General features: G+C 44.5%; 1 protein-coding gene across 11 annotated transcripts in view; it reads left to right on the forward strand.

The window, feature by feature from the left end:
- The first annotated feature begins 10375 nt into the window (after positions 1-10375).
- The window catches only part of LOC139358698 (uncharacterized), a 148603-nt gene continuing 136358 nt past the window's right edge, over positions 10376-22620 (forward strand). For 6 of the 11 annotated variants that reach the window (XR_011613989.1, XR_011613987.1, XR_011613994.1 and 3 more), the window contains exons 1-3: positions 10376-11746; positions 14221-14326; positions 20602-20712. The gene's annotated coding sequence lies outside the window, so the exon portion shown is untranslated. Of the gene's footprint in view, positions 11747-14220; positions 14327-20591; positions 20713-22620 lie in introns of all 11 variants that reach the window. The other 5 variants (XR_011613986.1, XR_011613993.1, XR_011613988.1 and 2 more) reach the window with 4 other exon arrangements.

The raw sequence follows: 22620 nt of genomic DNA on the forward strand, positions 1-22620 counted from the left end.
TCTCAGGCAGACGCTGGCCCATAGCCCAGGGGCTGACACGGACATCTTCTCCAAGCCACTGTGGGCAGGTGTTGCCAGGGCAGTGTGGTGTTGGATGACGCTGAAGCTGCTGCACAGCCTGAGGTATTCCTCTCTGACAGACTGAGGGCCAGGTACTGCACAGTCTGAGGTGTTTATCTCCACCAGACCAAAGGCCAGGCCCAGGGTGGCTCCCCATCCCCCGCCACGAGAAGGCCCCATTTGTTCCACAAACCGACTCCATGAACCCATCCCCCAGACCCCTGAGTATGCTGAGCAGCAGGCCTGGTGAGCACTGGTCTCTCCGTGCTGCAGACACGCACCTGCCTAGGGACCTCCTCCTCACCTTCAGGCAGGGGGTGACCTTTTCCTGCCCTTCATGCCGGTCACACCCCATGTGCTGTGAGGCTGAAGTCAAGCAGGGAAGCAGCAGAGAAGGCGTGGAGATCGACAGGCGCCGCCGCACTGTCTGAAAGAAGCTCTGGGGTCCACAGGGTTATTGGCCAGATGTCCAGAGAGTGACTCTGGGGTCCTGGTCTCCAAGGGAGAAGAGGGGTTGGGGAGAGGCCTTTGATCGGGCGTGTGGGCCCTGCTCTTCCTGAGCAGGTCGGGCAGCCGGAGAGTGCCTGGCTAATGCAGTTCCCACTGGGCCACACTGCCGGGAGGAGAGCGTGGCCTCTTTCCCAACTGTTTTCCATCCAAGATGCACAGAGAGCAGGCCCGAGATGCAGGTCACAGCCAAAGCAAGTGGCAGGTGGTGCTGCTTCCCAGGGGACATTGCTGTGGCTGTTCTGTGGCTTTGAGATGCTTGGGGTGCCCACCTGGAGCTGTGAGCCGGCCTGGCAGGCCTGGGAGGGCAGCAAGGGCGCTTGTGAAAGTTCCCTTTTCTTGAATTAAACAGAATCTTCCCATGTCCACTCTCCAGTACTCTTTTCTGTTGTCCCCAGACAGTGCCAGCAGAGGCCACATGCCGTCTGAATCTGGCCACACACACTCACTGCAGGGTCCTGGCCTGAGAAGGCATGAGGCCAGCATCCCTCACTTTAGGACTGGGAAACCAGTTGCCATGTTTCCAGAAGAGCTGAGACAGTTGCCACTTCCTGTCACCCAAGCCTGGCCTCTGCACCTTACTTTCCTTTTGGGGCCTCAGTACCTTCTTCCTACCTTAGCACCTCTGTCCTCCAAAATGAGGACGAGGAGGGATGGAGATGTCGAGAGGCCGCCCAGGTTCCAGGCTCCTGTCCTAGCCACTGCCCATCCTTGGCTGTCACTGTCCCAGCCTCCCAGCTGAACTCCCTGGCACCTACTGACCTGTAGCCACCTGAACTTGGGCCTGTCTGCACCTCTGCTTCTTGTGGGCTAAGCACAGATGGGACTTGGAGAGCTGCAAGCTGAGGAAGAAGGCAGGTGCATCTCTGGGTCCCTTCTCACCCAGTTGAGGCCTTCCACGATGCAGTCCCCAGGCAGGGACAGCCCAACCTCTCTCAAGACCCTGTGTCCACAAACCGTTTCCTCTGAATTCCATTCCTTGGGCCCGGAGCCTGCACTCAACTGCGCAGTGGACCCTCTCAAGGGCCAGGATGGGGACCACATCTGGCAACCATGAGAGAGGCTGCAGGAGATGGACCTGAGTGAGCTCTGCGCCAGGACAAGGCCCTGCCAATGCTGTTGGCGAAGGAGTGACCGTGCTGAGAGAAGAGAGAGGATGCTGCCATGATATGGCAGAGTCGGTCTGCAGTCAGCGCTTGGAGGATGAGGCCCCAGGTCCCACCTCTAGCCTGCTCCAAAGGCCAAGCAGGCGGGATCTGAAGAATCTGGGGGTTTCTCTCTGCTCCTCCCTCACCTGGCTGAGGGATAGAGGCAGACTGGACAGTACTGCCCTCAGCCCTGGTGCCTGCCACACAGGCTGGGAAGAGCACCCCTCATCCTCTTACGCATCTACTCAGCCAAGAACTCCAGGCTCCATGTCCCACCAGGGTTGGCAGGGCCGTTGGACAGAGCAGGCCCATTGCCCACACTGGCAAGGGCATCCCCCTCTGGAGGAGCTGTGGAGACCACATCATCCAGGGCACCCTCCCCTGGCTCTCTGTTGCTGGGAAGGCCCTGTCCCAGCTTCTGCTCTCCTGCTGTCTGAGCTCAGTGGTGAGTGGCATCCAACAGTCCCACAGAGACAGCCCCGGGGCCACTGTGGGCTGCTGTAATCCCCAGAGCTGAGCTCCATGAGCTTGGGAGGGGGGCTGGCGGAGGCTCCCTTAGGAAGAGACATTGGCAGGTGAGGGTTGATTTGGGCAGGGAAGACCCAGGCCAGGTGCTTGATGTGAGCCCAGCAAGTTTGAGGGTCCTGGGGGAAGGTGCTTGCGACTTCTAGAGACTCAGGTCAGGGGAGAGGAATCCAGGGTCACAGGGAGTCATGTCTGGGGCAGCCAGCTTGATATATCCAGCCTCGTGCCCCCTGGCCACTTCCCTGCCACCGTCCCTCAGCAGGAAGAGCTCTTTCATTATTTTCCGTTTTCATTTGTGTTCTCTTCCATTTACATTATTTGGGTTTGTTCTGTGGTGGGGTTTTTTCCACCTGTCTTTTTTTTTTTTTGGGGGACAGGATCTCATTTTTAAAACTGGATTTTTTTGTGTGTGTCTTACTTTACTTAAGGTTCTTGTTGTAGATTTTGGCTGTTAGCAGTTGTTCAGATGCATAGCGTGGGAGCATTGTCTCCCGTCATGTGGCTGTGTGTCTACTCTGTTGGCAGTTTCTTTTCTGTGCCCCAGCTCTGGATCATTAGACCTAACTTGTGCATTTCGCTGCTTCTTGAATTGCTTTTGGAGGCTGAGCCAAATAAATGTTTTGGGAAAGCCCATGTGGAGAAGATTATTTTCCAGGTTTTCTTGTAGGATTTTTGTAGTTTGAGATCTTCCATTGAACTCTTTCTTTCATCTTGAGTTAATTTTTGTGTGGTGACAGGTAGGGCTCCAGTGTTATTTGAGGTATTTTAGGGGACAGTGATGTGGAGAAACCCACTCTTTTACCCGTTAGTTTCATCTGTCCTTACCGAAAGTGACCATTAAGTTTGTTTGCCCAATTTTGGCTGCTCTGTGTGTGTGTGTGTGTGTGTGTGTGTGTGTGTTTTCGTTAGTAGTCTTTGTTTCTGGTAAATATATGAACCTCCCTCAGATATGTGATTACTTATCATTTTCTCCCAGTTTATAGGAGGCCTGCTGTTTTGCTTCATTTTTAAAAATTCCCGTGAAGAAGCTCTTCAGTTTTTTGTGTTCTGACGCGTTTACTTTTCCTTTTGTTGGAAATGATTTTTTATCCAATCAAGAGAAAAATTAATTTGGGATTCATTCCTGTGGCAGTGAGTGTTTTCCTTCTGTGTTTCTTTCATCTTCTTTTCTATTTGCATCTTTTCTGTTTGCACATGCATGTAGGTTCAGGTTTCCAAAAAGTAATGCTCACCGTAAGTTTTCTCGTGGAAGTTTTATACTTATAAATGTCCTGTTTGGATTTTGAAAAAATTTTGAATGGGATTTTTGTGTGGCGTGGAACACAAAGAATTTATTTCATTCTATTGTATGTGGATTTCCAGTTTTCTCAAAATCATTTGCTGAATTGACTAGCCATTTTCCATTTTGTGTTTTAGGGGTTCTTTTGAGAAATGTGTTGACTTATACATTCAGGTTCGTTTCTTGGCTGCCTAATTGTGTCCATCAGCAGATGGTTCTATTTTTCTGACTCTCCCGTATTGTTTAGATAACTATAGCTTTTCAACGTAATTTGACATTGGTTAGAGCGAGGCCTCCAGCCGTATTTATATTTCTGGGAACTGCTTTGGATCTTCAGGGACTTTGATGGTTCTGTGTGTATTTTTGTATTGCTTATTTCCAGTTTTAAAATTTGTTTTGTAATACATGTCCAAGATTAGGGGGCACGGTGGGATCTTTTCTTGTATACACTGAGGAATGATGGAATCCGGGTGTTTATCGCGTCTGTTCCCGTGTCTAGTTTTGATTTCTATGTGTTGTGAACCTTCAGTGTGCTTCTTTCTGGCTATATTAAAACAGAGGCTGCCATATTGGTACCACCAGCCACCCTGCTGTGGAGCGCATCAGCAGAATTCACTCCTGCCCTGAACCGCAGCTCTGCACCTGTTACCAGTGACTGCCCATTCCCTCTCCTCCCCACTGCCTCCGATAACCACTATTGTACCTTCACCTTCGATTAGATTCATTTCCACATGGCTGAAATGAGATAACAGTGTTTGTCTCTCTCTGCCTAGCTGATTTCATTTAACTTAATGTCTTCCAGGATCTTCTGGGTTGCTGCAAATGACATCAGGCCATGAATTTTTAGGGATGGGGCATATTTCATTGTGTCTGTGTGCTGAAGTTCCTTCATTGCTCTATTAATTGATGAACAGGTTAGGTTGATTTGGTTGATTTTCATACCTTGGCTACTGTGAGTAGTGCTTCCCTAAACCTGGGAAGGCAGCTATTGCTTCGATATACTGATTTCATTTTTGCTATGCATATACTCACTATTGGAATTTGTAGATGAAATGGTGGTCACTTTTTTGGTGATATTTATTCTAGTTAGAGTAAGTTGGTATCTGAGTGTGATTTTTATTTACAGTTTTGAGATGACTAGTGATGTTGAGAACCAAATTTTTTACCTGTTAGTGGATTTCATATCTTCTTTTCAGAAATGTCCCTTCAGGGTCTAAGCCCAGTTTTGACTGGGGTACTTGAGTTTTTGTGTTTAGCTCCTTAGTAGTGTTGGTTTCTGCTGCATGTCAGTTAACAACCCCTTTCAGATACAGGATTTCTCATCATGTCCTTTCTGTCAGAAGAATGTCTTCTCATTTTTGGTTGGTGCATTGTTTTCGTTACTATGCGGTATTTCTTTAGGGGTATGTGTGTGTGTGTATATGTGTTTTTTTTTTTTTTCTTTTCCAAGTTTGCAGTGATTATATTTGTTAGCTAAGGTCCAGAAAAAAAAATACAGTAACTTTCAACTCATGTTATTGGAAGTGAGCACTTTTCTTCAATTTTTTTTTTCCTAATTCTTGTTTGGTTTTACATCCTGTGAACAGAGATTCATTTGGGTTTGCCTAAACTTAAGCTCAGGCTGTGTCATCCTTTGGGAGTTTTATGCTTTCAGGACTTGGGTTGAGGTCTTTTATTTCCTTTGAGGTAATTTTTGTGTATTTTACAAAGTAATGTCCTACTTCATTCATTTTTATGTGGATTGCCAGTTTATTTAGAATTACTAATTGAATAGACTGGCCGTTTCCAAGCGTTTTGTCTTTTAGGTGTTCTTTTGAAAAATGTGTTGACTGCATACTCATTTATGTTTAGTTTTTGGCTGCCTAATTATGTCCAAAGCTGGGTGCATGTTTCCGTTTTCATGCCCCTACCACATTGTTTAAATAAGGATAGCTCTTAAAAGCAATTTGATATCAGGGAACGTGAGGCCTGCAATGGAGTTTGTATTTTCTAGGATTGCTTTGCATATTCAAGGTCTTTGGTGGTTTCTGATGTATTTTAGCATGAGAGTGGTTAGCCTGAAAGTGATAGATAAAATGATGGTTGTGTTTTTAATTTTTCGGGGAATATCCAACTGGTTTTTATGACATGTATACTAACTTACATTCCTATCAACTGTGGATGAAACTTCCCCACTCTGGAAATCCACACCGCTGTTTGTCTTTCACGTATTAAATTTCTTGTAAAATTCGTTCTACTTAGAGTGGCATGGTATTTGAGTTGTTCCGGTTTACATCATTTTGTGATTATTTTAACCAACTGTGTGTAAACTTATTATTTTATGTGTTCTTTGCTGGAAAGTTTATTTAGGTTCCTCTCCTAATGTTGGTTAGGTCAGTAGTTTCTCTTTCATTTTGTTTTGTTTCCTTTTTTTGTCTGTTTAGGTAGTGTTCGTTGCTTACGCTTTTTGGGTTTTTTTGTTTGTTTTTGAGACGGAGTCTTGCTCCGTTGCCCAGGATGGAGTACAGTCGTGTAGTCTTGGCTCACTGCCACCTCCACCTCCTGGGTTCAGGTGATTGTCCTGCCTCAGCCTCCCAAGTAGCTGGGATTATAGGCGTGCACCACCACACCCAGCTTATTTTTTTTTAGAGACAGGGTTTCAGCATGTTGGCTAGGCTGGTTTTGAACTCCTGATCTCAGGTGATCTGCCTGCCTCGGCCTCCCAATGTGCTGGGATTACAGGCATGAGCCACCACGCCCGGCCAGTTGCTTACACTTTTTTGAAAGAACCCCTCGTCAGCTGCATGTTTCCCCATACTTTCTTATCATTGTTTTGGATTTTAAAAATTTTATTTATTGTTTTCTTCCTTGACCATAAGACATAGAATTTGATGTAGTCGCAAATGTGTATGATTTTTTTTTGTCTGTGATGTTGGTGACTGATGAAGAAAAGCATGAGCATACCACTCTGTGTTAATAAGGGTTTTCCCGTTTTTATCTTTGTTGTTTTGTAAACTGTGAGTGTAGATCCAGCCTGTCGTACGTATACCCACACCCTGGGTCTTATAGAAGATGGTTTCAAGTTTTGTATTACATGTCTTTAATTAATATTGAGTGCATTATTATATATTTTGCATAATAGTAGTTCTGTTTCATTATTTTGCATAGGAATATTTAGTTTTTAGAACAATTTATTAAACAGACGCTCTCTTCCCCATTATGTTCTTTTAACAAATATGCTCAGTCAGGCTGGGCACAGTGGTTCACGCCTGTAATCCCAGCACTTTGGGAGGCCGAGGCAGGCAGATCACAAGGTCAGGAGATGGAGACTATCCTGGCTAACGCGGTGAAACCCCATCTCTACTAAAAATACAAAAAAATTAGTCGGATGTGGTGATGGGCGACTGTAGTCCCAGCTACTCGGGAGACTGAGGCAGGAGACTGGAATGAACCCGGGAGGCGGAGCTTGCAGTGAGCTGAGATTGCGCCACTGCACTCCAACCTCGGCAACAGAACGAGACTCCATCTCAAAAAAAAAAAGAAAATGAAAAATGTGTTGCGTACATATCATGTTGGGTTGAGCATTTGGCTACCTCATTCTGTCCATTAGGTCCTCGTTCCATATTTGTGACAGTCATGGATTGTTTGGATAACTACGGGTTGTTTTTTCACTTATTGTTTCCTTTACTTCTAACCTTGGATTTTTCTTTTATCTTTATTTTTTTCTTTTTTTTGGCGGAGTCTTGCTCTCTTGCCAAGGCTGGAGTGCAGTGGCATGATCGCGGCTCACTGCGACCTCTGCCTCCCAGGTTCAAGTGATTCTCTTGCCTCTGCCTCCCAAGTAGCTCGAACCACAAGCGCATGCCACCACACCAGGCTAGTTTTTGTATTTTTAATAGAGACGGCGTTTCTATTGGCCAGGGTGCTCTTGAACTCCTGACCTTGTGATCTGCCCACCTTGGTCTCCCAAAGTTCTGGGATTACAGGCATGAGCCACAGTGCCCAGTGTTACCTTGGATTTTTTTTTTTCACGCTTTTTGTTCTTATTATTATAGTTTAAAGCGTGCATAATCAAGTTAGTTATATCTGTTGATTGCATGACGCTGTCTTGGGTCCCAAAAACCCCATAACACCGTGAGCAGAGGGCCAACTATTGGGTCCTCAGCACACGCTCCCTCTCCTTTTTTTTTTTTTAATTTGTCTGGTGGTCATTCCAGGTGTCTGTTGTTCTCTTCTCTATGTTTGAGTGCATGCAAAGTTTAGCTTCCGCTTATGAATGAGAACATGTGGCTTTTGGTTTTCTATTTGGGCCTTAGTTCACTTATGACAGTGGCCTGCAGTTTCCATCTTCTGGTCTCAGGTGATCCTCCCACCTCAGCCTCTGGATTAGATAGGACTACAGGTGCCCGCCACCACATCCAGCTAATTTTTGTATTGTTGTAGAGATGGGATTTCAGCATTTTGCCCAGGCTGGTCTCGAATTCTGCACTGAAGCCATGCACCTGCCTCGGCTTCCCAAAGTGCTAGAATTACAGGTCTGAGCCACTGTGCCGGCCTCTCATCCACTGTTGATGGCTAGGTTGATTCCGTGTCTTTGACATTGTGAATAATATGGCCATGAACATACGAGTGCCTGTGTCTTTTGGATAGAAGAATTGATTTTCCTTTGGGTAGATGCACAGGAGTGGGCTTACTGGGTGAGATGGTAGTTCTGTTTGCAGCTCTTTGAGAAATCCCCGATCTGCTTTCAATGGTGTCTGTACTAGTTTTCATCCCCCACCCTGAAAGCGTACCAACGTTTCTTTTCCTCGGCTGCCTCGCCAGCGTGTGTTCTTTGCCTGCGTGGTCCTCACCACTGTGACCTGCGTGGGATGGCATCTCATCATGCTTTTGATTGGCAGCTCTCTGACAATGAATGAGTTTGAGCATGTTTTCCTATTTGTTGGTTGCTTGCACATCGACTTTTGAGAAGTGTGTGTTCACGTCCCTTGCCCATTTATTAATGGGATATTCTTTTTCTGTTTATTCCCGTGGTTGACTTGTTGAAGGGCCTTGTAGATTCTGCATGTTGGACATTGGTCAGATGCACAGTTTGGGAACGTGTTCTCCCATTCTGTGCGCTGTCTGTTTACTCTGCGTAGTCTGTCTTGCTGTGCAGCACCTCTTTGAGATACTAGGTGTGCCTTGTCAGTTTTTGTTTTTGTTGCCGTTGCTCTTCAGGACTTCACCATCTAAATGCTTTGCCAAAGCCTACGTGGATAAAGATATTTCACAAATATTCTTGTAAGATTTTAACAGCTTGAGCTTTTATATTGAAATCTTTCATTCATCTTGAGCTCCTCTTTGTGTCTGGTGAGAGGTAGGAGCCCAGTGTTACTCTTCTGCACGTGGCTAGCCGCTTACTTCAGCACTGTTGATTGAATAGGGTGTCCTTTTCTCTTTGCTTACTTTTGTGGATTCTGTGTTAGATCAGATAGTTTTCAGTGTGTGGTTTTACTTCCTGGTCTTCTCTTGCATTCCTCTACTCTGTGTGGAAGTGGGTCCCTTGCTTTTCCATGAAATTTGAAATTGGGGCGTGTGATATATCCAGTGTAGTCTGGATGTTTCAGGATTGCTGAGGACGAAACTCAGGGCCCTTTATGGTCCCACGTGAATATTAGCATCATGTATTTATAGTTCTTTCAATAAATGTGTTGCGTACTAAACGAACAATACAATGAGAGGGTAGAGTGGGGCCTTATGGTCCACGCATACATTGTGGAATGATGAAATCAGGGTATTTAGTGTTTCTGTTACCTTTTCCCATTGTTTATTCCTTTGTGGTGAGAACCTTCAGCATCCTTCTTTCATTCTACTTTGAATGTGGTATGGATTTTGAATGGGGCATGGATGGACTCAACTTGATAATTCCTCTGATGAATCCTATGAGATTTTTAAAAGCTTTCACTTTAGATTCATGGGGTACATGTGCAGGTTTGTTACGTGGGGATATTGTACGATGCTAAGGTTTGGGGTATGAATGATCCGTAGCATGCAGGTACGACATAATAGGTGGATTTTCAGCGCTTGTCCCTTCACGTGATGAACATACAGGTGCAAGTGTCTTTTCTTTTGGAATGATGTAACTTCCTTTGCAGATATACCTAGTCATGGGATGGCTGGGTCGAATGGTAGTTCTTTTCTAAGTTCTATGAAAAATCTTCAAACTGCTTTCCATCATGGCTGAACAAATTTACAATCACACCAATAGGGTACAAGTGTTCTCCTGTCTCTACAGCCTTGCCAGCATCTGTTATTTGTTTACTTTGGTGATAGCCATTCTGACTGGTGTGAGATGGTATCTCATGGTGGTTTCAATGTTCATTACTCTGATGATTAGTGATGTTAAGCATTTTTTCCTATGTTGGCTGGGTGACTGTATGTGTTCTTTTGAGAAATCCTGTTCACATCTTTTGCCCACTTTTTCACAGGGTTGTTTGCTTTTTGCTTCTGGATTTGTTGAAAGTTCCTTGTAGATTCTGGATATTAGACCATTGTCAGATGCAGTTTGTGAATATTTTTTCCCATCTGTAGGTTGGCTGTTGACTCTGTTGAGTTTCTTTTCCTGTGTGGAACCTCTTTAGTTTAATTAGGTCACAGTTGGTTTCATTGCAATTGATTTTGAGGACCTCGTCATGAATTCTTCCCCAAGGCTGATGTTCTGAACAGTATTTCCTAGGTTTTCTTCTTCGTAGAGCTCTTATGGTTTGAGGTCGTACATTTAAATATTTAATCAGGGATATGCTGGATATAAAGACAAGACTCAACCGTATTCAAGTGTCATCTTACATGTGACAACATCCACAGGCTCCAAGTAAAGGGTTGGAGAAGTATCTGCCATGCAAACCAAAAAGAAAAAAAAGATAAGACTTGGTATTCTCTTTTTTTTTTCTTTTATTGAGACAGTGTCTCACTCTGTTGCCCAGGTTGGAGTACAGTGTTATAATTATGACTCACTACAGCCTCAACCACTTAGGTTCAAGTAATCCTCCCACCTCAGCCGCTCCAGTAGCTGGGACTATAGGTGCACACCTCCACACCAGGCTAAGTTTCCTACTCTTTGGTAGAGATGCATTTTTACCAGTTTGCCCATACTGGTCTGAAACTCATGAGCTCAAATGATCCACCTGCTGCGGCCACCCAGAGTGTTGGGATTATCGGCATAAGCCATTATATCTGGCTCAGGAGTTGCTATTTTTTTTTCTTTTTTTCCTTTTTTTCCTTTTTTGAAACGGAGTCTTGTTTTGTCGCCAAGGCTGCAGTACAGTGGCATGATCTTGGCTTACTGTGACATCCACCCCCCGGGTTCAAGCGGTTCTCCTGGCACAGCCTCCTGAGTAGCTGAGATGACAGGTGTGTCCCACCATGCCCAGCTAATTTTTGTATTTTTAGTAGCGACGGGGCTTCACCATGTTGGCCAGGCTGCTCTTGAACTCCTCACCTCAGGTGATCCACCTACCTTGGCTTCCCAAAGTGCTGAGATTATAGGCATGAGCCGCCGTGCCCGGCTAGGAGTTGCTATTCTAAAATTAAATAGACTTTAAAACAATCAAAATTAAGTAGGATAATGAAGGCCATTACACAGTTATAAAGGGTACATTCCAACAAGAAGACTTACTTATTCTGAATACATATGCACGCAACATGGAGCAACCAGATTCGGAGGTACTTGGAAGGCTGAGATGAAAGAATCACTTGGGAGGTTGAGGCTGCAGTGAACTGTGATTGCACCACTGCACTTCATCCTGGGCGACAGAGTGAGACCCTGTCCAAAAAAAGAAAAAAAAAAAAAGGGTCTTCACAGCAGGAGGTTCACATGCATGGCTTGGGGAGTTCCTGCTCCCTGGTGTCCCACAACCCACCCTTCTACCCTACGTAGACTGGCCTGGGGTGATGCAGACCAAGAGGCTGATCATCCTGCACTGTGCACTGTGACTGGCAGGGGGCGCAGAAGCAGCCTTTTCTGCCCCACGTGGTGCGCATGCGTGTTCTCACCACAGACGCTGCGTGTTGTGCGTGGCCTGGCGTCCATATTGAGTAGAAGGAGAGAGTCTCTGGTTCCTTCAGGACCTGCTTGAGGAGGCACCACAGCGGCGTGGGGATGACTTGGAGACTCGTCCTGGGGAGGAAACAGCTCCTGTCTGTGGCCCTGACTGCTTAGGCGGGGGCTGCGTGCTACTCAGCTTCTCCCGGGCATTTTTTCTACGTGGTGAGTACAAAAGCTTGTTTTCTGAAACGTTCCCTCTCTTCTCATCTTCTCAATAGTTCTTGTCTTTCTCTTCTGGTATTCTGGTATTTGTCTTACCATGGGTTTTGTTTCTGAGGGCTTTTGAGGGTGGCAAGTATAGCAGACTGTGGTATTTTTAGGGTTCGAGGACTTTTTCTGAGGGAACCTGTCCCGTATAGATGGGGAGAGAGGAAAGCCCCAGGAGGAAGGGGAAGCCCGGCCCAGGTGGGAGTTGGGACCAGGCCTGGGTGTTTGGTGCCTCCTGTCCAGGCTTCAGACAGAGGAGAAAAGATCCCAGCGGCCTCCAGGATTTGATGAATTTTTAAATTTGCCTTCCCGCCATCGTGTCTGGGACTCTTTCATCCCCCACCCCTGGCCTTCAGGGAAGCCTGTGTCCTCTTCTGTCCCTCTGGGCACGACCACCTGACCGGGAGGGAGGAATACCCAGGTGCGAGCCTGACGGGGAGTTGTCCCTGGTGATGGCGATGCTGAGGACCTGGTTCTGTCCATGCTGCTCAGTGTTGTGTCCCCTGTGCAGAAATGTCTGTGCTGGGCCCTGCCCAGTTTGGGGTTGATGATCTTCTTGTTGTTATTGCTGTTGAGCATTGTGAAGGTATTGCATATTTTTTATAACAATCCCTTAGGAGATACATGCTTCCCCCAAACTTTTTCCCCATTCGTAGGATTGGTTTTCATTTGGTTCACTGTTTTCTTTCTGTACAGAAGCTTTCCAGTTGGATGTAGCCCCCCATGGTGGTTTTTGCTTTTGTTACCTATGATTCGCTTTCCCAATTTAAAAGATAAATATATCCACAAGCCATTCCATTCTCGATGAGGTTTTATCCTCTGCTTTCTTTTTTTTTTTTCCGTTTTTTCTTTTCCCATTTCCAACCTGTGAGCCTAGAGGCAAGTTGCCTCAAAACTAAGTGCTCCACCAGCTCCGCCACCCCCTTTTTTCTTACAGATGATGATGATGATGTATAATTTCAGGTCTTGTGTTTAGGTCTTCAATCCATTTTGAGTTGAATTTTGTGTATTCTATACCAGAAGGGTCCTATTTCATTCTTTTTCATATAAACATTGGTTTTCTCAAAACCATTTAATGAAAAAAATCTCCTATCCCCATTGAGGCTTTGTGATCTCTGATACGGTTTTCATTTGCTTTGGAGGTGTACCCAGTAGTGGGATTGCTGGATCATACGGTAGTTGCATTTTCAGTTTTTTTGAGGAATCTACCACTTTGTTTTTTCTTTTTGGTGATGGACTCTCACTCTGTCGCCCAGGCTACAGTGTAGTGGCACGATCTTGGCTCACTGCAATGTGCGCCTCTCAGGTTTAAGCAATTTTCCTGCCTCAGCCTCCTGAGTATCTAGGACTACAGGCACGTGCCATCACACTCAGCTAATTTTTTGTATTTTTAGCAGAGACGGGGTTTCACCTTGTTAACCAGATTTCCTGACCTGATGACCCACCTGCCTCAGCCTCCCAAAGTGCTGGGATTACAAGCGTCAGCTGCCGCATGCGGCTTACAACTTTTTTCCATACTGTGTATCCTAAATTATCTTTACAGCAATAGTGTATAAGATTTCCCTTTTATCCAAATCCACACCAGCATTCTTTTTAATTTTTAAGATATTTTCAGTAATGTGTATTCCAGTAGGTGTGGGATGGTATCTGAATATGGTTTTGGAGTACATTCTTTTCTGAGGAATAATAACGTTGAGGACCTTTTTTCTTACATGTTTGTGCATTTTATGTCATTTATACAGCGATGTCTGTTGAGATTTTTTTGTCGAATTTTAGTTTGGATATGAATTTTTCATGCTACGTAGTATTTTTTTTTCTGTGCACGCGTTCTGTAACAACCAGTTATCTCTTCTGTGATTCCCTCCTATTTTGTCCCAATCATTTTCTTTTTCTTTTTTTTTTTTTTTTGAGACAGTCTCACTCTGTTCCCCAGACTGGCATGCGGTGGCGTGATCTCGGCTCACTGTAAGCTCAACCTCATGGGTTCACGCCATTCTTCTGCCTCAGCCTCCCGAGTAACTGGGACTACAGGCACCCGCCAGCACACACCCGGCTAATTTTTTGTGTTTTTAGTAGAGACGGGGTTTCACCGTGTTAGCTAGGGTAGTCTCAATCTCCTGACCTCGTGATCCGCCAGCCTCGACCTCCCAAAGTGCTGGGATTACAGGCGTGAGCCACTGCGCCCGGCTCATCTTTTTCTTTTTTGAGACAAGTCACCCTCACCCAAGCCGGAGCACAGTAGCAAATCACATGACCGTATGTGTTGGAATATTGACCACCTTCAGCTTTGAAACCCAATTTGATATCAGGAATTGTGAGTCTCCCAACTTAGTTTGCATTTTTCAGGATTCCTTAGATGTTCAGGGCTGTTTGTGGTTCCATGTTAATATTAACATTGTGTATTTACACTTTTTTTTTTTTTTTTTTAGATGAAGTCTTGCTCTGTCACTAGGCTGCAGTGCAACCTCCACCTCCCGGGTTCAAGCGATTCCTCTGCCTCGGCCTCCCGAGTAGCTGCGACTAGCTGGGACTGAGGTGCGCACCCCCATGCCTGGCTAATTTTTTTTTTTTGTAGTTTAGTAGAGACGGGGTGTCATCATGTTTCCCAGGATGGTCTGAATCTCCTGACCTGGAGATCTGCCCACCTGGGCCTCCCAAAGTGCTGGGATTACAGGCGTGATCCACCGCGCCCGCCCCCCCCTTTTTTTTTTTTTTTGAGACGGCATCTCGCTCTGTCGCCCAGGCTAGAGTGCAGTGGCGTGATCTCGGCCACTGCAACCTCCGCCTCCCAGGTTCAAGTGATTCTCTTGTCTCAGCCTCCCAATTAGCTCGAGCTACAAGCATGGGCCATCATGCCCAACTAATTTTTGTATTTTTAGTAGAGACAGGGTTTCACCATGTTTGCCAGGATGGTCTCGATCTCCTGACCTCGTGATTTGCCCATCTCAGCCTCCCAAAGTGGTACGATTACAGGCGTGAGCCACTGCGCCTGGCCTATACTTGTTAAATGTTTTGTCTATAATAAGGCACATAAGCAGAGGGTATAGTGGGACTTTTTTTCTTATCTGGGACTTTTTCATTTTTGTTTCTGTTTGTTTTGAGACAGAGTTCAGCTCTGTTGCCCAGGCTGGAGTGCAGTGGCATGATCTTGGCTTCCTGCAACCTTTGTCTCCCAAGTTCAAGTGATTTTTGTGCCTTGGCCATCCAAGTACCTAGAATTACAAGTGTGTGCTGCCATGCCCAACTAATTTTTGTATTTTTTAGTAGAGATCGGGTTTTGCTACATTGGCCAGGCTGGTCTCGAACTTCTGGCCCCGGATGATCCACCCACCTCAGCCTCCCAAGGTGCTGGGATTACACACATGAACCACCTTGCCCAGCCTTATCTGGGACATTTTGGTACATGTATATTTTGGGTAATAATCAAATCAGGGTACTTAGCATAACTATTTCCTCATACAGGTATTTCTTTGTGGTGAGAACACTCAAAATTGTTCCCTTCTAGCTTTTTTTGAAAAATACAAACAATATTGTAACTAGAGTCACGCAGCTGTGGAAGGGGACTCTAGAATGTGTTCCTCCCAACTAAATGTAACTTTGTTTCCATCACCAATGCCTCCTATTTCCCCTCCTTCCCCCAGCCTCCGGAAGACCACTCCTGTTCTTTCTGCTTCTTGAAGGTTAATTTTTTGGATTCAGTGTGAGTGAGGTCATGCAGTGTTTGTCTTTCTGTGCTTGGCTTATTTAACAGAATGTTTTCTAGGTTCATTAGTGTTGCCCTAAATGAAAATTGCATTATTTTTTATGGCTGGAGAATATGTCGTTGTATATATGTACTATATTTTCTTTATCTCTTCATCTGTTGGGTGAACAGTTAGGCGGATTCCATCATTCTAGCTATTGTGAATAGTGATGTAATAGACATGGAAAGGCAGATGTCTGTTCAAAATCCTGGTTTGCTTTGACTGTATACCTAGTAGTGGGATGAATAGATCATATGGTATTGTACTTTCAGTTTTTTTGAAGACTCTGCAACTGCTTTCCAGAGTGTATATAGTAATTGACCCTCCCATAAACACTTCTTTTTTCCTGGAAATTGACACCAGCATTTGTGTTTGTATTTTTATTTGTCACATTCGTGTGAATAAGTGAGATGCTTTCTGCGTGTGGTTTTGATTTCCGTTTTGTGCAAGATTAGGAGTGTTAACCACGTTTTCGTAAAGATAGAGTCAGTCTTATGTCTTCTTTGGCGAAAAGTTTATTCAGGCTCTTTGCCCAGTTTTGGATCGGTTCCTCGTTTCGCTTTTGGTTATTTATTTTTTTTGCTAGTTACTAAGGTTAGTAGCTTGTGCCTTTTGGAAAACAATGCCTTATCAGCTGTATGTTTCCTCAAACTTTCTTCTCACCTTTAGGATGCTGTTCTTTTTTGTTTTTTTTCTCCTCCCCCTTCCCCTGCACCAGACTCCGATGGAGTCTTGCTCTGTTACCCAGGCTGGAGTTGCAGTGGGGCAGTCTTGGCTCACGGCAACCTCTGCCTCCTGAGTTCAAGCAATTCTCCGGTCTCAGCTTCCTGAGTAGCTGGGATTACAGGTGTGTACAACCATGCCCGGCTAATTTTTGTATTTTTACTAGAGCTGGGGTTTCACCATGTTGGCCAGGCTGGTCTCAAACTCCTGATCTCGTGAGCCCCAATACCCGGTCTAGGATGCCTTTTCTTTGGATTCATTTGTTCTGTCCTGCACAGAGGCGCTAATGCTGTCCTTAGTCTCTCATGTTTATATTTGTATTTGTTGGCAGTGATTTCAGTGTTTCATCCAAAAGAAAGAGATTGTTAAGCTATTTTATTGTCTGTGCATATTTTTCCCCTAATTTTTCCTTTTCTTTTTCTTTTTTTTTTTTTTTTTGCAACCTGTGTGCACAGGGTGAAGCTTCCCCTAAATATACGCTTATCCCATGATTTCTTCTTGGAGTGTTTTGCTTTCCAGATGGAATTTAACTGTTTGATTTATTTTTCATAGATTTTTGTGTATCGGACAACATAGGGCTGCTGTTTCAATCTCGTGCATGTGACTACCCAGTTTTCTCAACTGTTGTGCCTTTGGTGTGCTTTTGAAAAATGTGTGACCTAAATATAATTTTGGATTGATTACTTGGCTCCCTTATTTTGTCCATTCGATTGTCTTTTTTTTTTTTTTTTTTTTTGAGATGGAGTCTCGCTCTGTCGCCCAAGCTGGAGTGCAGTGGCGCAATCTCGGCTGACTGCCAGCTCCGCCTCCTGGGTTCACATCATTCTCCTGCCTCAGCCTCCCGAGTAGCTAGGACTACAGATGCCCGCCACGACGGCCGACTAATTTTTTGTATTTTTAGTAGAGACGGGGTCTTACCGTGTTAGCCAGGATGGTCTGGATCTCCTGACCTTGTGATCCGCCTGCCTCGGCCTCCCGAAGTGCTGGTATTACAGGCGTGAGCCACCACGCCCAGCCCATTCGGTTGTGTTTCTGTGTCCCCAGTGTCTGTTGTTTCCATCTTTATGTTCGAATGTATTCACTGTTTAGCTCCCACAACATGCAGTGTTTGGTTTTCTGTTCTGTTCTTGCCTTGATTTGCTAAACATAATAATCCCCAGGTCTATCCACGCTGCTTAGGACATGATTGTGTGTTCTTCTTATGGCTGCGTAGTATTTTGTGGTGTGTATGCACCACATTAAAAAAAAAAAAAAAAGTTGAATCCTCTGTTGCTGGTCACCTAGGATTCTTCCACGTCTTTTTTCTTGTGAATGGCACGGCCATGAATGCACGAGATCTTGTGTCTTTTTGATAGAAGGATTTACTGTCTTTTGGGTAGATACCAAGTAGTGGAATTGCTGGGTCTGATGGTAGTTCTGTTTTAAGTTCCTTGAGAATCTCCAAACTGGTTTCCACAGTGCAAACCTGTTTTCACGTTCCGCAAGAGTGTAGCAGCGTTCCCTTTTCTTTGCCGCCTTGCCAGCATGTTGTTTTGACTTTGGAAAAATGGCCATTTTGACCAACGTGGGATGTTACCTCATTGTGTTTGCGAGTTGCATTTCACTGATGATTAGTGAGCTCGTGCATTTTTTCATGTCGGTTGATCCCTTGAATGTGGTCTTTTTCTTTTTTTCTTTTTTTCTGAGACAACGTCTCACTCTATTGCCTGGACTAAAGCTGGAGTGCAGTGGCGCAGTCTTGGTTCACTGCAACCTCTGCCTCCTGGGTTGAAGTGATACTCCTGCCTCAGCTTCCCGAGTACCTGGGATTACAGGCGTGCACCACTGTGCCCAGCTGATTTTTGTATTTTGAGTAGAGATGGGGTTTCACCATGTTGGCCAGGCTGGTCTCGAACTCCTGGCCTCAAGTGATGCACCTGCTTCAGCCTCTGAAAGTGCTGGGATTGCAGGCGTGAGCCACCATGCTTAGCCTGTTTCCTTAAATTTCTTTACAAAAATTTACCCTGTGGTAAAGGTGTACCATCAGAGAGTAGAGTGAGACACTTTGGTCCACGGGTGCATTGTTTAGTGATGAAATCAGGGTATTTAGCATATCTCTTGCCTCATAGAGTTACTATTCCTTTGAGATGAAGACATTGAGAATGCTCTTTTCTAGTTTTCTTGAAAAGTACACTCTGATAATGTTAGACCTACTCACCCGCTGCTGTGGAATAGAACTACGGGTTTCATTCCTCTCATGGGGTGTGTAACTGTATTCCTGTTTCCAATCCCTGACCGTGCCCCACCTTTTAATCCCAACCCATGTTAAGAACAGTTATGCTTAAAAGTTCTATGCAATATGTTTTTTAGATTCCTTCGGCGTGAGACAATGTGATGTTTGTCTTTCTCTGTGTAGTTTATTTCTTCTCTTTTCTTTTTTCCTCTTTTTTTTTCTTCTTATTATTTTTTGAGATCATGTCTGGGTCTGGTTGCTCAAGCTGGAGTGCAGTGGTGTGATCTCGGCTCATTGCGTCCTTGACCTCCTGGGACTCAGGTGATTCTCCCACCTCAGCTTCATGATTAGCTAGGACTTTTGAGAAATATCTCTTCAGGTTCATTGCCCAACTTTGGCTGGGTGACTTGGTTTTGCATGTTTCGCATCTTAATAGCATTAGTTTCTCGTGCATGCCATGTAACAACCTGTTTCAGATAAATGATTCCTCATCATGCCCTCCCTATATGAAGAATGCTTAAGCTCCAAGAGGTTTTCATAGTGCCTGTATATTTCTCCCAACCGTGTATGAGAGTGTGTTTGCATCTTCCTCCGGGGAATTTGTTTGAAATAATTGGTTTCTTTTAATTGTTCAAATTAGGATGAGTCTCTATCTGAGCGTGCTTTTCATTTACGGTTTAGAGATGACTGGTAATGTCGAGAACCACCCTTTTTACATGTTAGTGCATTGCACATTGTCTTTTTAGTAATGTCTGTTCAGGTTTGTGTCCCAGTTTTGGCTGGGTTACTTGGTTTTGTGTGTTTTCTCCTCAGTGATGTCTTAGTTTCAGATACATGATTCCTTATAATATCCTTTCTATCTGAAGAATGCCTTCTGAGTGTTGGTTGGTGCATTGATTTCTTTACTGTGCAGTATTTTTTCAGTTTTTTTTCTTTGTTTTTACTGGTTGATTATTATTTTAGTTTTCAGTGATTTTTTTTTTTTTTTTTTTTTTTTTGAGATGGAGTCTCTCTCTCTGTCACCCAGGCTGGAGTGTTGCTGCCATCTCGGCCCACTGCAAGCTCTGCCTCCCGGGTTCATGCCCTTCTCCTGCCTCACCCACCCATGTAGCTGGGACTACAGGCGCTTGTCACCACACCTGGCTAATTTATTTTGTATTTTTAGTAGAGACAGGGTTTCACTGTGTTAACCAGGACGCTCTTGATCTCCTGACCTCATGATCCACCCACTCTTGGCCTCCCAAAGTGCTGGGATTACAGGTGTGAGCCACCGTGCCCAACCACAACTATTTAACATCGATTCAGGTTTTTCGAAACTTAAGCTCACTGTTTTCCTGTAGGCATTTTATGCTTTTGAGTCATGTGTTTAGGTTTTAGTTTGTGAGCCACAGCACCCAGCCTCGTTGCATCTTGTAGGCGTTCTTTTGAACGTTCTTTTGAACGCCTACAAGATGCAACAAGAAAAAAATGTGTTGACTGCATACAGGCGTGCGTTTAGGTATTGTTATGTCCACAGGTGCATGGTTTCTTTTTATGCCACTGCCATAGTCTTTGGGTAAGTAGAGCTTTTACCTGTAATTTGAAGATGAGTGTGATGCCTCCAATCTAGTTTGTATTTCCTAGGTAGGACTTCTTTCCATATTCAGGGTCTTTGGTGGTTCCATGTGAATTTCTAGCCATGTGTAGTTAACATTTTGTAACAAGTTTGGTTCATACCATATGTCGAGAATTAGTGGTGCAGTGGGACATTGTGATAATTGTATACCTTGCATAAGGGTAGAATCAAGGAGTTTCTTGTGCCTGTGATCAGGTATAGGTCTTATATCTTTGAGGTGTGGACATCAGTATCCTCCTTGGTAGTTACTTTGAGAAAGACACGACCATATTTTTAGGCGCAGTCGCCCTGCTGTGGAGTAGAATACCAGAATGTATTCCTCTCCTTTAACTCTCTGCATCCCTATTGCCAATCCTTGCCCATGTCCTCCCTTCCACCCAGCCTGTGGTGACCACTACTGTATTTTCACCTTCAGTGAGTTAAATTTTTCAGCTCCCACATGATTGAGTGAGAACATGCAGGTTGATCTTTCTCTTTTCTCTGCTTTTCTGATTTGATTGAACATAGTATCTTGCAGGTGCAGCCATGTTGTGGGAAATGAAAAATGCCCTGAATTTTGATGGCTGAAAAGTATTCCATTGTGCCTGTGTCCTGGAAATTCTTCATCCCTTCATCTGTGAATGGACAGGTAGGTTGATTCCATCCTTTGGCTATTGTCAGTAGCATGTCAAGAAAGAGGGGAAGGAAGCTTTGTCTCTAGCATACAAATTTCATTTGCTTTCCATGGAGAGCCATGGGTGGGATGATGACATTACAAGTTAGGCACAGGTTTAATTTGTTCAGGGACCTTCTACTGTTTTTCCTAGAGTACATCCTAATTAAAGTTCCACCCAGTAGTGTGTAAGATTATCCCTTTCTTTGTCTTGTCACCAGCAAGTGACTTTGCCTTATTTCAAACACAGTCTTTCTTTTTGGCAATATTCATATCAGTTAGATTGAGATGGTGCCTGAGTGTGGTTTTCATTTACATGTTTGAGATGAATTGATCTCAAACACTGATATTGAGAAACCCATTATTTTACCTGTGTTTGTGTTTTTGTTTTTTGGAGACGGAGTTTCTCTCTTGTTGCCCAGGCTGGAGTACAGTGGCGCCATCTCAGCTCACTGCAACCTTCGTCTCCTGTGTTTAAGGGATTCTCCCTCCTCAGCTCCCCGAGTAGCTGGGAGTATAGGTGTGTTCCCCCATACCTGGATAGTTTTTGTGTTTTTAGTAGAGACAAGGGTTTCACCATGTTGGCCACGCTGGTCTCAAATCCCTGACCTCAGGTGATCTGCCCTTGGCTGTTGTGAGTAGTGCTTCACTCCACCTGGGAAGGCAGCTATGATTTCCATGTAGAGATTTCTCTGTCCATAAGTAGATACCCACTGTTGGAATTGCTAGATGAAGTGGTAGCTAGCTTTGTGATTGTTTGGGAAGCTCCAAGTGGTTTTTGTAGTACCTGTGGTAATGGTGATTTCTCTCAACAGTGTGAAAGAGTATCTGTGTATGCAGGTTTCCCTGGGGCATTCGTTTGAAATAACTGATTTTTATTTTTTGTTAGAATTAGAGTGAGTTTGTATCTGAGTGTGATTATCATTTACAGTTTAGAGATGACTAGCAGTGGTGAGAACCACCTTTTTTTTCCTGTTAGTGAATTGCATATTGCCTTTTCAGTAATGTCTGTTCAGGTTTGTTGCCCAGTTATGGCTGGGTTACTTGGTTTTGGGTGTTTTGCTCCTCAGTGGGGTGTTAGTTGCTCCCAGATGTCAGATAACAACCGCTTTTAGATATATGATTCCTCGTAATATCCTTTCTGTCTGAAGAATGCCTTCTGAGTGTTGGTTGGTGCATTGTTTTCTTTACTGTGCAGAACTTCTTCAGGTTGTTTTGTGTTTTTATTTCTTGATTATTTTAGTTGTGATTTTTATTTTTGTTTTTCCTTTTTATTTTTTGAGACAGAGTCTCGCTCTGTTGCCCAGGCTGGAGTAGGGTGTCACGATCTTGGCTGACTGCAACCTCCACCTCCCAGGTTTGAGCGATTCTGTTGTCTCAGCCTCCCGAGTAGCTGGGACTGCAGGTGTGCGCCACTACTCCCAGCTAATTTTTGTATTTTTAGTAGGCACAGGGTTTACCATGTTGGCTAGGCTGGTCTCCAAATCCTGACCTCAAGTGATCTGCCCGCCTTGGCCTCCCAAAGTCCTGGGTTTACAGGCGTGAGCCACCGTGCCTGGCTAGCACTGACTGTTTTTGTAAGGTAAGGTCAATGACGAAAACTAGAATTTTTGACTTCTATTGTTGGAAGTGGTTTTTTTTCTGTTTTTCTTTTTTTCTATTTGCTTTTACATCCTGTGAGCTTAGATTCAGGTTTTCCTAAACTTAAGCTCACTCTGTGTTTTCCTGTAGCAGTTTTACGCTGTTAGGTCTTGTGTTTAGGGTTTAATGTATTTTGAGTTTATGTTTGTGTATTGTATAACAACAAGGTCTTATTTCATTCTTTTGTATGTGGCTATCCAGTCGTTTCAGACTGCTCAGTTGAACAGACTGCTGACTCCTCAT

Source organism: Macaca nemestrina, chromosome 15 (genome assembly GCF_043159975.1).
Source record: "Macaca nemestrina isolate mMacNem1 chromosome 15, mMacNem.hap1, whole genome shotgun sequence".
In the NCBI taxonomy this organism is placed as follows: Eukaryota; Metazoa; Chordata; class Mammalia; order Primates; family Cercopithecidae; genus Macaca; species Macaca nemestrina.